Here is a 15,550-nt window from a genome sequence, read left to right on the forward strand (position 1 = left end):
TCAGGGGCGCCCGGGGAGGAGGAGGCGTGTGTAGGACGCTCAGTGTCCCTGCATGGGGGTTCGTAGACTTTCCCAGCCAAAGGCACCGCGGGGCTGGCTCCTTTAAAACCCCCGACGTCTCACCTGGTCCCCCCGCCGCAGTTGTGACCCTGCCAAGGTAACTGGTCCCGATCCTTAGCAGCAACATCTGCAGGCTGACATCCCCGCGGGGGGCATTCTGGATTTGCAGTCCTGGTGGAACGCTCTATGCCACCTCCCTCCCCCTTCACTTGTTTAGAGTGTTTTGGAAAAGAAAAAAAAGCACAGCAGCAACCCCCTCCCCCAATAACATGACCCTAAGTGCTGTCCGCCTGTGTAGACGCGCCTCACCAAGACTGCAAACCTGCCAGAGTGTGTGCTCCAGACACACAAATCCTAAAAGCAAGGATTTGTTCCTTCAACACCTCTCCCATCCCCCTCCTGGATAGAGACTTAGATGCTGGGTGAAGTGGCCCAGAGTGAGGGCAGAGTTAGGGCAGCAGGACCGGAATGGGTGGAGGGAGTCCTCTGGTCTTCCTCAGCCAAGGAGGGGCGCTGGGGAGAGGGGGGCTGCAGGAGTTGAGGGCTGGGAAGTCCTGTGATTGCTGCTGCTGCTGCTGCGTCCTAGGTGTCTCCCTCCTGTCCTCTGCGCCTCCCTCCCTCCCTTTCCCTACCCCCTTCCCCTTCCCTTTCCCTTTCCCCTCGGGGGCTCGGAAGTTGCAGGGAGGTCAGCAACCACCATTTGAAGTATTTCAAACCACCTCCCCACAGCTACCCCTCAAGTCCCTGAGAAGCATTTGCAGGATAGAACCCGCCCCCTCCCATTGCCCCCTGTTTGGTGATGGAAGATTCTTAGAGAAAGACACAGAGGGCAAAGCTTCCCTCCTCTTCTCTCTCTTTTCTCCCTTCTGCACGCCTGCCCTCCCCCTTTCCCAATCCGAATGAGCAATTTTGGAAGCGTCCTGAAGGGCCTGGAGAAAGCCCCACGGTGCCTGGGTGCTGGGGAATGGTTGTGGGTGTTTGTTTATTGTGCTGGCGTCGGTCTTGTTGTGGATGGCCACATGGGTCTGCTTAAGCGGGGAAGCACGTTTGCTGTGTTTGTGTTGTACTACCAGAACCGGTGGCCGTACAACCCGACACAGACACACGCAGAAAGCAAATGACTCCGCTAACACAGACCAGAGGGCAATGCTGAAAATAGCACCTTCTCTCTCTATCTCATAAAAGAGAGAGAGAGAGAGAGAGAGAGAGAGAGAGAGAGAGAAATTCTCAGTGTGTGAGTTCAGAGAAGTTGCTGTTAGGTCCACATATGACCTCCCACTACTTTCCTAACACTCCTGCTTAATACTTTAAGTCAAGATCAAGAGACCTGTGGGGGTTTGGAAGTGCTGGGAGCAGCTGAAGACTTGGGCTGGTTGTGAAGAGAAACTCTCCTTTGTTTCTCCTGCTGCCCAGAGACCAAATGGGGGCGTGTGTTTGGAAGATGCCCAAGTTCAGAAGCAGCAGGCAGGAGGGGAGGCAGGGGCTGGGGCTGGACTTGGTGTCAGGATTCTTCTTTTTTTCTGTCCAGTAGATTGGAAGTTGTCAGCATGAGTTCGCCAGCCGGTGTCATTGTGGGAAAAGGAGGGAAATTCGAATAGTTCTCGTGTTCTCAAATCTGAGCTGAGGAGTAGCCCATAGAAAGAAAGGACATAGACACCCTAATGGAGGCCAATGCCTTTGATAGGGCCTCTTCCTTCAACCGGGAAAGATCACGCATATTATGGAGCTGGCCTAGATGACTTACCGACATGCTTGTCTGGTGCACATGACTTTGCTATTTTTACATATCTCATCACTCTTTAAACTCCTGTTACGTGGAAGTAGAAGTGTGTGTATTGAGTGTGGTATCATAGAGTTAACATGGTCCGTGGACTGGGGGGTTGAACATTGATAGAAAGATCATTATGTTCTTTAATAAATCCAGATAGCACTGAAACCTTCATGCATAGTATATACCGGAACCTTCTAGTCTTCTTTTAGGGGAGTAAAGGGACTTTCTGATGGGTGGGGTTGTGCTTTTATGAAATAGAGCCCATCCATCGATTAGGTCCCCAGGTGTGTGCCCCTCAATTTATTCTGTACAGTTTTTTTTCAAGAAATTAAAAGGTTAGCACGAGAGGGCTATGTTCTCATTTTCCAACCCAGCACCACTTATTACTTACTGCACCAGGATTTCGATACCAAGTGATCGTCAAGATAGTTTTTCATTTTGAGCTCTGAACTTAAATCAGCATGAGAATGGTAATGGCGGGGACAGCAGCCATGCAGACAGCAGAAGGCTGTGAGGGACAGTGCTGCTGAGAACATTTCGGGCTGTTCTCAGTTGCCTTGTTTATGGGGACATTTCAGTTGCAGCTAGCATTTTAGCAAGAGCCTGTCACAGGTAATGGGCTTATGTTGGAAAAAGATCCTTAGGTGTCTCTTGTTTCTCCTTCACAGACATTCCGCGCACCTTAGCTAAACACTCAGGGCAGAACTTTCGTGATGCCTCACGACATTTCACATCTAGACAAATCCCCAGATCAGTGTGTCACAGGAAAAGGGGTTAATTTATGAGCTTCTCCTTTTGTTTACAGATGTATTGATACAAGTAGATTAGTCTTTTTTTATTATTATTCTTCTTTTAATACGCTTTTTAAAATGATTTCAGAGAGGGAGAGGGAGAGAGAGATAGAAACATCAATGATGACAGAGAATCATTGATCAGCTGCCTCTTGCACACCCTCTACTGGGGATTGAGCCCGCTACCCAGGCATGTGCCCTGACCAGGAATGAATTGTGACCTCCTGGTTCACAGGTCAATGCTCAACCACTGAGCCACGCCAGCCGGGCTTGTTTTATTATTTTTTAATGTCGTGTGTGTTTGGCTGTGTTAAATGCAAACAGTTATATTTGAGGAAGTTCAAGTTTGCCTTCCTGATTGACCTATGAAATTGGTTTCAATTAGACATGGAAAATCTCATTATCCTGGCGGAGGGATTTATGATAGAACAGAGGAATTCTGTCTTTGTCTCAACATGGTTGACACACTGCGGAAGGAGAAAGAGTTAGAGGGAAAATGCCAAGAGCCAGGTTAATGAAGAAAAACACTGGTGAGATACTTTTGAATAATACATAGGCGATGTGATGGTCAACCACAAGATAAAATTTTTATACAGGACTTTTATGGCTTTAAACAGGCTGCATTGTAAACTAAGCTGACTACTCTATTAAGTCATTTATAGTTTTCAATTATTTAACATTTCTGGCTAACTTCTCTTCCGTGGTCTTCTTCTGTACCCATCAGAAATACAGATGGTAGTCATTGCTTGTTGTTAGTGTAGGGACTTGGCAATGGAGCTGGGTTGAGTTCTAACTTCTCGCAACAACAGTTACCAAGAAGGCACAAAGGGGAACGAATGTTATGGAAACAGATGGAACCCTGTAAAGTGGAGATCCCTCCCGCATCCACAGTGCCTAACACAGTCTGCGTTACGCTCGCTAAGAAACCCTGGCGGTACCTGCCTTCTAGGAACTGTGCATCTGGAAATTTTGTCTCTCCATTTCAGTGCAGGTCTTTGTTTTCTCCAGGGAGCAGTTGGTGACGCTTTCCATGGAATCACTGCTATGAGAAAACCAACTGAAAACTTCTGTAGGAACATTAGAATCTGTCATTTGGAAGTAATGATGGACCTCGTTTGGCAATACTGTGATGTTTGTTTTATTCACTTAAAATTTCTGTATAAAGTCAAAATAATGTCCGGGGGTTTCTGGGGCAAACAAAGACATTTTCTCTTGTCACTTTGCTATTTTTTAAAGCTGTGGGCTAATTCGGCTTTGTGTCTTTTTAAATTTATTTTTTATTGATTTCAGAGAGAGGAAAGAAGAGGGAGAGAGAGAGAGAAACATCAATGATGAGAGAGGATCATTGATTGGCTGCCTCCTGCACGCCCCCTACTGGGGATCGAGCCCACAACCCAGGCATATGCCCTTACCGGAATCGAACTGTCCTTCTGGTTATAGGTCCACGCTCAACCACTGAGCCATGCAGGCCGGACTGTGCATCTATTTGTAGGTTAGCATCGCCAGACCAATAGGACCCTAGGAATAAGAGCAGGAAACTAGGAAGAAGATCTAAATGCCCCTCACCCTCTCATGCTAGCAGGTGGGGGTGGGGCACTGTAGGAAAGTTGAAGGATCTTTCTCTGGAATCATCTTCTTTTGATGATTTGGAACCTAATTTATGCACTTTGTTTTGTAATCAATGGTGGTGGTGGCCAAAATGGAGAGCCAGAAGCTGTGGGGCTTTCTTTTTCGTGGAAATTAAATACAATGAATTTACTCAACAATGATGATTTCCAATGGGAAAGGTTACTACCCCCATAGCTCCATTGCCTTAGGTGTAAATCCCACCTCCCATCCCCAGGAATGTCTACCATGCACAGATAGCTAATAGTGTATTTATGCCATTGTGATCAATAATTCCCGCAGAAGAATCAGCGGTAGTTTTAAATCAGGCCTCTGTTTATATTTCTATTATGAAGGCTACTTTGTTCATTTAAACAAGTGGATGGCCATAGTTACCACAAAAGAGGGTTGGATGCATGTGGAATCCCTGTGATAAAATGTAAGATACTGGAGATTCAAAGATACTTTATTCACTTATGAACACTTACGGCTGTTTCAGATGGTGCAGCTGCTAAAATAAACTACCTGGTAGAACTCAATACAGGATGCTGATGAATAAATGTGCTTATTTTACTTCCCTTCTACAAAAGAATTTTTTTAAGTTAGCAAATATGCGTATCTGACATGGTAATTTTTCACTGTTTTGAAGATTCAATTTCTGGAGGCTAACTTGACATGAAGCATGGCAAAACTTTTATATTCCTACATTGAAAGTTACTTATGTGGTAGGATAAACAGTGTTCACAGATATCTGTGTTACCAGGGTGGCCCATTTAAATTTGATCTCGCTCGAAGATATATTAGATTAATAAGGCTGATTTTATGACCAATATAATTTATATTCACGAATACCTATTTTTATTAGCACAAGTAGAGATTGTGAAGCAAATTTCCATATATGTTAAATACTAAGAGCAAGAATAACTAACATTCATATAGTGTGTTACACTTTATAAGCATACATTACCCATAAACTGTTCTTTAGAAGAATATTTATTGCACTTTCTTACTCAAGAAGGCACTCTGTTTTTACACTATAAACATCTTATGAAAATAGATTCTTTTATTAGTTTCCTTCCTCTCTTCCTCTCTCTCTCCTTCTCTCCCTTCCTTCCTTTCTTCTTTTTTCCTCTCTTAATGGGAAAACAGCCAGTGATGTGTGTGTGTGTGTGTGTGTGTGTGTGTGTGTGTGTGTAACGTGTAATTGCCTATCACACATTTCTATTAGAAAAGGAGCTGTAACAAGCAATCCAGCATGATTTTGGGGATATATATCCTGCCTACCAGTGCTCTTGAGGAAAATGTAAGGTTGCAGAAATCATTTCATGCCCTGTATGTTTCCAAACATAAATCAGGAAAATTGTTAGCAAGTTATAGCTCTTCTTAGAGACGGTGACTATAGTGCTATAGTAAACACAGGCTATATATTTTTCCAAGTTATTATGTGTGGAAAGAAATCCAAAGTTGGCTCTTTAGAGGAACCGTTTAATTCAGTTATCAGAAATTCATTTTCTATTTAGTATGAACATTTATTTCCAAGGGTTGCAGAAATGGGACATAATAGCTGATGATCCTTTAGATCCATCACCTTCAGAGTTAGAAACTTGCTCGTTTTAGCTAATGTGTGAACTACTGAACATCCGTCTTCAGTTAAGAACCAGTCAGAACGGTCCGAGGTAGAGTTGATAGTCTGATCTTTTACCCTCTTCAGCACAGAGCAGCAAAGCTTTGCCTCTGTCTCTTCATTTCTAAAAGGGAGGGGTTTGAGTTGGTGGTCTCCAACGCACTTCGCCCTTGAATTAAATAATTGATTAATAATGAATGGACCAGTGAATTACATTCCTGTTTATTTCTATTCTGTAAACAAATTGCTGACTAAAGTATGACCTTATGCCATGGCCAGAAATACTAGTGTGTGGAGTAGTAATTGAGCTCAGGTTTAGTGCCTTGAAACAAAAGCTTTATGAAATTTTGACACTCAAATTTCATTAAAATATTTCATTTGCAGGTCAATGATTAGATATTCAAAAAACACTTTTTCTACAGAAGATAATCTTAAAATGCTGATTACTAGGTTAAGCCATAAAAATCTATGTTACTTTTGTTAGAGTGAAATATTATATATCAGTGATGAAAAAATGTGAAAAGCAGTTCTGCTATGATACAAGCGATAAACATAACAAAAAGGAATAGAATTGAATGTCAGTTTATCACTTATCTAGAAACCAGAGGGTTGAGGTTTAAGAGAATGCGCATATAGCTGCAAGTTAAAAAGATGGATTACAACCATTGCAGAGTCTCTGAGGGGGATTTTAATAAACTTTTGGGATTTTTAGCAGTTGGTTACAAAATTGTTGGCTTCCTCCCCCGCCTTCCCTCCTCACTCCCACTCCCCCGGAATAGTGTAACATTAGCACTCTTTCTAAGATTGTTACCTGTGATGATATTTGTTTTTTGACACCCAAATGCCTTGAAGAGCAGGAAAGCAAGGGAGAATGGAGAGGAAAATTATTCTCTGAAGTAATTGTCTAAGATGTGAGAGAAGAAAAGGTAGAAGGTGGTTGAAGGTAGAGGACAGAGGCATATCTCTCTGTGTGTGTAAGATGGTCTGGTCTGCATTTAACTGATCTGTGGGAGGAGAAACCGTAAGGAAAAAGAGGGCAGTGAATGGCTGCACATTCCACTGTATTAGTGACGTGGAAAAGCTTTGGGGATTGGAGTTAGAGCATCCATTTTGAAATTTGTGCTGGGCCACTTATTGCCTGTGTGATCTTGTAAAGTTATTAAATTCTCTGAATTGGTCTTATCTGTAAAAAGTTGAATAATAAAAGCATCTGCTTCCAAGATGGTTGTGGGAGTGGAGTGAGACCTATGGGTATAAAAGTGCGTGGAAACTATTTTTATAGGGGTGGGCAAAGGTAGGTTTACAGTTGTTCATATGGAAAGACATAATACAATAATTAATAAATAATAACTCAAAAATAAACTCTGTTTCACAACTGTAAACCTACTTGTAGTTGAAGGTGGTAAGGAAAGTCATTGGGTCAACCAGTTCTCCATGCTGACCAAGTCTTAGGTCATTTTTTTCATTCCAGAGTGGTCTTTGATAGGCCTGTGGACTGTGCACTGTGGCCCAAGAACTGTGCTAGATACTTTACATATTACTTTATTTAGGGAGGAAGCAGGAAATAGTATGCAGCTGGCCACTTAAATGCAGCAAGCCTGATAATTCTACCCTGAGTGATGCCAATATGTGAGGAGCATGTTCAGTTTCCTTTACAGATGGCCACAGCTTGTCTAAATAAACATGTGAATGACTGAAAACAAAAACAATATATTGAATAATTGTTTTCTTTGTCTCAAACATGACCTGTCCCTTGCACTTCTGCATTGGCGTTGATATTCATCTAAATTTCCTGGGTTTTTGTTAAGGCTGAAGGAATCATTATTTGGCAGTAAATCCTCATATTTAATAATATACATTCCATTTAAACAAAGATTTCCTGGATATATCAGCACTAAGTAATGTAATATATGAGCTGAACTCCAAGTTCTAGATTCTAGACTGATCTCTTTCTAGAATATTTTCTTGTTTTTAATGTCTGATTCACTGATAAATATCTAGCCAACTCTTCCATTGGAAATGGATTACATTTCAAAGCATAAAATGAAGCAGTAGGACAACAATTATTCAAGACATTTGGGCTGTGTGTACAGACAATATATCTTCAAAAGGCAAATCCAAAAATCTGCTTGGATCCTCCCTCAGAGTGGCCATGTGTTAAGTATTTGAATGAGATGAGACAAGGCAATTGAAAGCATTTAGTGCTTCATGAAAGAGACTACACACAAGTTCCGGGAGGCAAGGAGGAATGACTTCACATGTGGCCACACGCTTGAGAGGAGTGGCCGTGTCTCACATGACTTTGTGCCCCCTCCCCTGTGTCTGGCACTGTGCCCGATTCCTAGAGGAGGCTCAGTAATGTTTTTTAAATGCATGGGTGCCAGGCACTGTGGCCAGCCCTGACCTATGTGAGTCTGTGATTCCTTAAATCTTCACAGCAATCTTGTATGGTAGCTGCAATGTCACCGTCTCATAGATGAGGAAACAGAAGTTTGGAGCTTTGAAGCAACTCCCAACCTCACACAGGTAGAAAGTAGTGGGGCCAGGATAGGAAGCTAAACCCATTTGGCACCAGAGCCCAGTCTTCTCATCACGTTCTGTGAGCTCTTGGATGTCAGGGGTTATGGTTACTTCTGAACAATAGGCCCCAAGGTGAGCCAAGGCCTTCCTGGGATAATTCCCCGGCTGCGCAGGCAGCTCCTGGGCTGGCGTTCAGAGAAGTGGAAGCACACGGCCCTGTGCTGCCTGCCACGTTGAACGTGGCCTTTTGTTAAACTGTCAGTTCTGATTTCTGCCCTTTGAGGTGAAATGCACCATCGTGAGAAAATACCATATAATAGACTATCACCTAGACTTGTCGTTGGGATGGGAGGAAGAGGAAGGGCAGGGAGGAACACAGAGAATAAAGTCACTACGCCATGACAGGGATCGAGTTTGCTATGGCAACCAATCGCCCCCACCCCCTCTGTATCTTACGATCTCTTAACTTTCCCTTTTAGAATTGGCAAGGTCTAGAATTTTCCTTCTCCCCCATATTAAGGGTGGTAAAGAGAGTGATTCCACTACTGAACATCCTATACCATGTCCTGTATTGTATGGCTGCTCCTAGTATCGCCATAGTCTTGGGATCCTAGTAGGTTCTACTAGTGAAGTTCATAAAGAATAATAAGAAAATGGCCCCCAACCAACCAAACAGTCATGTTCAAAGTCCAGCCTCTAAATTTGGAAGCAGCATACAGGTACCACCCAACTGGTGTGACTTCCTGGTTAAGCGCTGACCTATGAACCAGGAAGTCAGGGTCTATTTGCTCTCAGGGCACATGCCTGGGTTGGGGGCTGGATCCCCAGTGTGGTGCGTGCAGGAAGCAGCTGATCAATGATTCTCCCTCATCATTGATGTTTCTCTCTCTTTCTCTCTCCCTCTCCCTTCCTCAATAAAAATATATTAAAAAAAAAATTAGGTACCACGTTACCCATCCCTAAATTACTTTTTCCTCGATGTATTTGTGAGGAATGTCAGGGAGTCATAAATATTCAACACAGGATTAGTAACATGTGGATTTAAGGGTTTATAGACGAAAGAGAGAGAAATATGTTTTAGAAATGGGGACTCAGTTCTCAAATCCCATGAAGATAGAGCCCGTGGGAGGTCAGGACGGCAGAGGTCAGGGCTGCATGTGAGAGAAGTCCAGGGAATAAGCACAGCGTCATCAGAGGCCTGTGGGTGGGTAGCTGTGTTTGGTTTCCCAGGGAGCGCGCTGGAGGTGAGACCTGGTGGGGACACATCCCCCCTTCCCCCGCCCGGTGGTGGAGGCTGCCCGGGTGAATTGTGTGAAGTTGTCAAAGGTTGCTCTGCTCTCCAGCACTTGGCACCGGCCCCGCTGAAATGTGATGCCATTGGTTTTCAGTAAAGGTTCCTTTCTGCAGGGCTGCAAACACGGATCAGCTGCTCCCGTGTACACACAACCCGGGAGCAGACCAACCGGCACATTCCCAGCAGCCTCCTGCACCCCGAGACTGTCCAAGACCTCCTCTGCACGCAGGAACTTTCCTTCTCGGTTGTCAGATGTAGCACCATGCTCCTGTCATCAGATCCCAGCTAGGCTCCTGGCTGCACGGGAGAGAGGCTTCCTTAAGACATTTGTCCTTGAAACTGCACCAAACTCTTGGAAGAACCCAGAACGTGTGAGTATGTGCGATTTAGGCAATAGTGCAGGGCTGAGCTGCAATCAACCCTTATACAATATCCGATTAGCAGAGCAGGAGGGCTTTCTCCGACGTTACGTTACATTCATTTTCAAGTCGTTCTGAGGAAACAAATCAATTGTAGCTTCTGATACAGTGACTTTGCAGTAGACGGGGTTGTGGTGTGTTAGCTTTAACTATTTGCTGTTCTTACTTGGCATTGCAATGTGACTTGGGGGACGATTACTGTGGGGGCAGTAAACTGTACAACTTCTCCCTGTTTACTAGGGATGATAAGTGTCAGTCATGTCCATCTCCAGAAACAAGTTTGCTTTGGGGGAATGTTTGTAAAGAATTAACCACAGAAATTCACGGGCAATTGAAGGAATTTGTACTGCTCTTGCTCTGAATACAACATATTAGATTGCAGTTTTAATTTACTCAGAAAGAGTACATTAAATTCCACTGAGATTTTTGTTTTAATTGATCCCTACCCAGAGCTGTCTGTTTGGTGTTTGGCTGTCTTGCATGCCTCTGTGTGAGTTCCTTGCTGGGATTGCAGTCTGGTTAAAGCTGTATGTAGGTGCTCTCTCGGTCCTCAGAACACTCAGGTGTGATAAACGCTCACAAAATGTGGGTGGGTGTGTTTTAAAGGGTGGTCTTCATACCCTTGAAGGCTTTTTAGATGCACCATGTGAACGGCTGTCAGATGTTGACCACAGACTGACTATTCCGAGACTCTCAGTCCAGTCTCAGCTTGTCTACTTTGGGAACTCCAACCCAGAAAAGCCCATGCCCCCTTTCTATCAATTTTTCATATGCGCCAATACCTACGTCCAGAAGATTAATTTCTCTCAGATTAGCCTGATTGATAGCTGGGCTGTGGTTTTCTAAGAGCTTGCTCCCTGTAACCCGGAGCAGAGCTGCATTCCATTTACCTAGTGAGTGTGAACACGGGTAACCATGGATCCAGCCACCACTAACCGCCCATGCAGCGACTCGTTGTAAACAATACAAATGAGCCCGGAGAGCAGAGGCAACCAGACATGAAATGATTTTAATAGAAATTACGGTAAAAGGTCATGTGATGTGGTAGCAGCTTCTGTTCAGTTTTAAAGGGAAAGTCTTGCTTTTCTGTGTGCCCCCCCCCCCCCCCCCCCCCAAGGATCTTGGCTCTGGATTCTTTCAGAGAAAAGGGGCACAGGGTCTCTTCTGTAGCTGCTTCCTCAAACCAAGTCGCTAGATCTGCACACTTGGCCGTTTCCACTCTCTGCTCCCATGGAGAAGGGTGGGCAACGGAAGATTCTGGGCAAAGTGTGGGGACTTGTGGATTTTCACAGTAAGTGCCTTTATTTTAGAAACAGAAAGGGAATCTGGGGACTCCAGGGTTTCCTTCCTGGAAGGTTCTGCTAACTCTGGGCTAGTGGTCCTCTTGCTTTGAAGGAAGAGGAATAGGTAATTTCGCTCCTTAGTTTTTACATATTTAACTGTCTTTTCTCACCCTTTTGAAATCTCTGAGGACTTGAATCTCAGTCTTTCTGAAAACTGTTATTCACTTTCCAAGCAACTTCTGCAATATGGTAATGCAATATGGTAATGAGCACCCAACCCTACCGTTTTCATCCACGCAGACCTTGGCTGACTTCTGCACGGACCAGGCCTTCCCACACCATGCGCCTTTCCCTGGGAGAGATGGTGTCTGTCTGCATGTGGATATGACTGTGCTCTTAAATGTGCCTTCAGTTAAGACACTTGAACAATTTGTGTTAAGTGCTCACCTTGTGGTTTGCTGGGTAGTGACACCAGCTTTGTTTAGTAAAAGGAAACGAGGGAAGAAACTCCAGCCATCAAACTGAGGAGGCAGGGGACCTTAAAAGCCGGCTTTGGAGGGTGGGCCTGATTGGTACTCAGCGTGCAGGAGCGAAGGGCTCGGAGTCATGGTCTCCGACAGCCACAGGCCCTGGGAGCAGAGGTCTGGCTGACAGTGTTGTATCTCAAGGTGAAAAAGACCTGAACGGCTCTCCTGAGCCATACCTCCTCCTGCACAGCACGTGATGCCAATGAGCGTGTCAGCGTGGAGCAAAAGGGAATGACGTGTTCATGTTTACCTCCTGTCAAACGTTCAGATACTTCTCAAAAGATGCATAATTATATATGTATAGATAACATACTGAAGAATCGGATCTCGGGTATTTATTTTTCTATCAATACTGCCACTACGATAAATTCAATCAGCACATGAAAAAAGCATGAGGGTTATAGTTGAGAAGCTCAGTAGGTGTAAGAGTATCTCCCTACCCCCTTCCCCATCTACACTTAGGACGTGTTTCTAGCAAATTCTGTTGGATTTTTTGTTTGTTTTAAATATATTTTTATTGATTTCAGAGAGGAAGGGCGAGTGAGTGAGAGGTAGAAACATCAATGATGAGAGAGAATCATTGATCGGCTACCTTTACACTGAGGATGGAGCCTGCAACTTGGGCATGTGCCCTGTCCAGGAATTGAACTGTGACCTCCTGGTTCATAGGTTGATGCTAAACCACTGAGCCACGCCGACCAGGCTCTAGCAAACTCTGTTTAGACCTATAAGTGTTAACATAGTACATATGGTAAAAGTTTTTTTTTAAATTAAGCTTTTTTAGATGTTGGCATGATGGACTGCATACTTAGACTGAAGAATGCTTCACAATGTCATGGTTAGCTAGGGCCTCCTGGTTTGTTTGCTGTTTAGAGAATATCTTCACTTATCAAAAAGAAACAGAAAAAGAAGCTCCAATAATTCATGTTGGGGCAGGCAGGGGGAGACGTACTTCAAAGCCAATGTGGAGATACAAAGTGAGGATTTGGGTAAATTATAATAAAACTTATATTGTTTTTACTTTCCCTGGCTTTGCTTCTCCAAGGTGAAGAACAGGAATGGTGTCAGCCTCAGGATGGTTAGGAGCGCATTCTTTGGAGTCAGACATGGGTTGGAGTCTTTGCTCTGGACCGCACTGTGCGTGGGATTGTGAGCAAAGTGACTTCACCTCTCTGAGCTTCCAGACCCTCATCTGAAGACTGAGGAGGCAGGGCACCCCAGTGGGCAGGTGAAAGGGTTAAATGAGATAATGCCTGGCATTTCATAAGTACTTAATAAATTGTTGCTACTTCCACTCTTAGTTTTGACTGAGGAAACAGGTAGTTAAGTAGAGTCCTGCCCTAAGTATTGGGTCATAGCGTGGTCCTGTTCTAGGGACAACTGTGCAGTGTTTTATCACATTTACTAAAAGCCAGATTAGTATCTTATGACAGTGTATTGTTTATTTTTATGTAAATTTCTTTTTTTTATAAAACAAAATATTTAGGAAAATCAATTACTTTTTTTTTGTATTTAAGATTTGTCCTACACAGGGGTGGGGAATGTCTGGCCTGCTGGCCTTCTAAGGCTTGTGAAATAATTTGGTTTGGCCCTGCCAAGGCATTAAGGGTGAGTTCATTAAATGTTTGACCAAACAGAGCAGGCTGATTTTTAAGCTGATCATTTTGTATGGCCCGAGAATGATGTTATAAATATCCAAATGGCCCTTGGCAGAAAAAAGGTTCCCCATTCCTGTCGAGGGTGTTGAGGCAACATGCACAGTTTATCCTATTGCCTAAGTGGACAGCAGGAGGACATTTAAAGGCATAAGAAATTCATAATTACATGTATCCTAAAAGCTTAAAAAGAGTGGTTACCAGTTGTTCTCAAAGATAATGGTATATACTAAAGAGCAGTACTAATTAACAGGCAAGTAACATGGAGGTTGTATGCTACCAAGGAGGCAGGTCTAGACAGGATTGTCTACACACACACACACACACACACACACACACACACACACACACACGTGTGCTGTGACCTTTGACCTCTGATTCTCTTTCCTTCTTTCCCCTCTTACTTCCCTTCTTCCTTCCGTCCCTCCCTGTCTTTCCTCTCCCCTTTTCTTTCTTCCTTTTGTCCTTCTACCTCTTAAACATTCTCTCAGCCACATAGCATTTCCTTTATCCTTTGTGAATCTAAAAAGTTCAGAGAAGAGAGAAAGCGGGACCTGAGACCCACAGTCTTTTTATGTTGCTGCGGTTTTATAAAAGGCAACTTTAAGAGGAGTCAGAAAACTCTGTTTTTCTTTCTGCTGCTATTGAACTGGAGAGGCACCTCTGAAGAGACCCGCACACCCCAGGGAAGCCCTGCTCACTAACTATTTGTTGATTCATTGATTAACCCGCAGGAAGGGAAGGGGCCTCGCCCATGGAGACTCCCTTAGTAGTGAGAGCTTTGAAACCCCAGCTACTCGGAGCAGTAGGGATGGCTTCTCGGTGACCTCCCAACAACTAATCTCCTTTAAGAACTGAATCAAAGCAGTGAAGGGGTTTTGTCAGATGGATTTTTGCCTACAGTTGGGTTTTTGGCAGTTGTGTGTGGAAGGCAACACATTCTTCACAAGGGTAGGAATCCTTTTTCCAGAAAGGAATGAAGACAAGATGCCAGCAGTTATCTCTGGAGAGGGACCCTTGTTTATCCCTGGGACCATTCAGGCGGGGACAGCTGCTGGGTGGATGACTTTCTCACACTTCCCAGCCAATCTGCCTAACCACCCTTGTCTGGTGGTCCGGCCAGTAAGCACACACATGCGGTGGGCTCTTCCTTACAGTCTCTCTCCCAAGGGCAGAGAAAAAGTCTGTGATTAGAATTGATGATATGTGAATGACAATGGTATCTGTGATTCTTTTTAATTAAATTTTTTTCCCATCCTTCTACTTTCTTCCCCTTTAGTAGCCATCAGCTAAACCGCCTCCATATCTATGGGTCTTCTCCTATTTTGTTTTGCTTATTCACTGGTTTTGCTTTTCTTAGATTCCACATATAAGTGGAATCATACTGTGTTTGTCTTTCTCTGCCTGACTTATCTCACTTAGCATCGTACCCTGTAGGTTCATCCATGTTGTTGCAAATGGCAAGATTTCATCCTTTTTATATTACATTGTATATATGTTTTACTTCTTTATCTATGGGCACTTAGGTTGATTCCGTATCTTGGCCATTGCAAGTAATGGTATAATGAATGTAGGGGTGCATATGTCCTTTTTGAATTAGTGTTCTTGTTTTCTTTAGATAAATACCCAGAAGTGGAATTGCTGGGTCATGTGGCTGCTCTGTTTTAAATTTTTTGTGGAATTTCCATGCTATTCTCCACAGTGGTTGCACCGATTTACAATCCCACCACCAGAGCATGAGGGTTCCCTTTCCTCCACATCTTCCCAGCACTTGTTGTTTGTTGATTTATTGATGATAGCCATTCTGACAGGTATGAGGTAATATCTCATTGTAGTTTTGATTTGCATTTCTCTGATGATTAGTGATGTTGATCATCTTTTCATATGTCTATTGATCATCTGTGTGTCCTCTTGGGAGAAACAATTATTCAGGTCCTCTGCCCATTTTTTTAAATTGAATTGTTTGGTTTTGATACCTCTCTCCTCTCCTCTCCTCTCCTC

The 15,550-nt window shown here is 43.7% G+C and overlaps 1 protein-coding gene across 3 annotated transcripts in view; it reads left to right on the forward strand.

Moving 5' to 3' along the window:
• Positions 1 to 15,550, forward strand: part of ESRRG (estrogen-related receptor gamma) — a 460,216-nt gene that overhangs the window by 28,231 nt on the left and 416,435 nt on the right. For 2 of the 3 annotated variants that reach the window (XM_014528050.1, XM_014528051.1), the window contains exon 1: positions 9,779 to 10,036. The exons of the other annotated variant lie outside the window; for it this stretch is intronic. The gene's annotated coding sequence lies outside the window, so the exon portion shown is untranslated. Of the gene's footprint in view, positions 1 to 9,778; positions 10,037 to 15,550 lie in introns of those variants that run through there. 3 annotated transcript variants of the gene reach the window in all.

The sequence above is a fragment of the Myotis brandtii genome, unplaced genomic scaffold (assembly GCF_000412655.1).
Source record: "Myotis brandtii unplaced genomic scaffold, ASM41265v1 scaffold612, whole genome shotgun sequence".
In the NCBI taxonomy this organism is placed as follows: domain Eukaryota; kingdom Metazoa; phylum Chordata; class Mammalia; order Chiroptera; family Vespertilionidae; genus Myotis; species Myotis brandtii.